Source organism: Branchiostoma floridae, chromosome 5 (genome assembly GCF_000003815.2).
Source record: "Branchiostoma floridae strain S238N-H82 chromosome 5, Bfl_VNyyK, whole genome shotgun sequence".
In the NCBI taxonomy this organism is placed as follows: Eukaryota; Metazoa; Chordata; class Leptocardii; order Amphioxiformes; family Branchiostomatidae; genus Branchiostoma; species Branchiostoma floridae.
This window is the reverse complement of record NC_049983.1, coordinates 11,455,568-11,457,164: the sequence shown is the minus strand read 5'-3', so window position 1 is coordinate 11,457,164 and position 1,597 is coordinate 11,455,568. Positions and strand designations below refer to the sequence as shown.

General features: G+C 34.1%; 1 protein-coding gene across 1 annotated transcript in view; it reads right to left on the bottom strand.

The window, feature by feature from the left end:
- Positions 1-98: 98 nt before the first annotated feature.
- Positions 99-1,597, bottom strand: part of LOC118415633 (calcium/calmodulin-dependent protein kinase type 1D-like) — a gene marked incomplete in the record, with an annotated part of 46,287 nt that continues 44,788 nt past the window's right edge. The window contains 1 exon segment of the mRNA XM_035820341.1: positions 99-1,597.

The following is a 1,597-nucleotide window of genomic DNA, read 5'->3' as shown; positions in this document are numbered from 1 at the left end:
TGCAGAGTGACACTGGAACCACATATAAGAGACTGGAATTCACCACAATTCTTATGATACGTGTTTACAAAAGTTTTAGCCATTATCACCAATGGTTGTGTACATGATGCAAACAGTCCCTTAGATACATGACTGTATAAGGCTTAGCCAAAATATCTCCTATCGTAACAAGATAGAGGCAAGTTTCACAGTAGCCATACATGTACATGTGTATGAAAGCAGTCAACTACACTATTGAGCAGTTATCTGAAAATGAGCTGTTTTGTACCATCTATGGAAAGATTCTTATGTAGCAACATCCCAGACAGTCAGGCTCTAAACTGAAGTTCATTGTGTGTAGTGGCAGAGGTGATGTAATCCTTTAGAGTCTGCATTTCCAATTACCACTGCTAGATGGCATTACTGTGGTAGCTCTGTCATACCCAAACTTTGGTTCAATGTAACTGTAAATGCGTTTAAGATCGCAGTGATTTAATTTCGCATTAGCGGGAAAGTGGAGTGTTTTTAAGTTTGCAGTAGTGCCATAAACTGTGCAAGTCACAAACTGTAATGGAAAAATGTTTGCGGTGGTTTCAAGTTCGCGGTAAGACTGCCTTGCAAAAACCGCAAACATAAAACCACCGCAAATATTTCTGCATTTACAGTATGTATGATTAAATATCTTAACTTTAAACTGACTCAGTTTTCTTTGTTTGAAAATAGGAACACATTTTCTACAGGAATAATGTCAGTACATCATCGAAAATACACAGTATGCATGTGGAATTTAGCAATACAACTGCCAACAGGTAGTTCATCGTAGCATTTTCTGTACCAAAATCCAACATCCTTACATGTACATGTACTTGATGTATGTATATTATAGAGACTAATTACCATTTTAGGAACATCTATGACAACATTACAAAAAAACTACACCCTGTTTAGTGAAGTACACTTTTGTACACCAATGCAAGTTTCTTAAGGATACTCATACATACACTTTGGTATTTTCTTGTTTTAATACTTGAAAGCAAACACAAAATTATCAATGATTAGCATATAAATCTTAGCAACAATGAAGTTCTAATGTCAATTAATGAAAACATTGAATGTAAAAGACACCATCATTTAAACCAAACAAATATTTACAGAAAAAATTCAAGTATTTGTGTCTTCTTCTAAAATAAGGGAAGGATCATTCAATGCCAATGCCTGTCATTTGTGCAGTCCATTTTCACTGTTCCAATCTTTTATCAGGATCCTTTGCCCAAATCTATTATCTATGATTGTTTGAAACACACACATAAAGTAGCACAAAAATTACTCTGCAGCAATATTATGATTGTCAAAACTTCTTTTGATTGACAACAGAAATGATTCTCATTATTTTGGCCTGAACAGAATGACACAATTCAGCACTAAAAATATGATTTGGAAAGCTTAAGATCACAAATTCTTGAATCAAAATCACTTCTGGAAGTTGATTCATGTCTCTAAATATTAATTATATCTATACCATGCTATATGATCTGTGGATGAATGAATTGTAAGTCTGAGCTTCATCAGCCTTTTTGGTAGAAATGTTCATCACAACATTCTCTAAATGGATGATGAA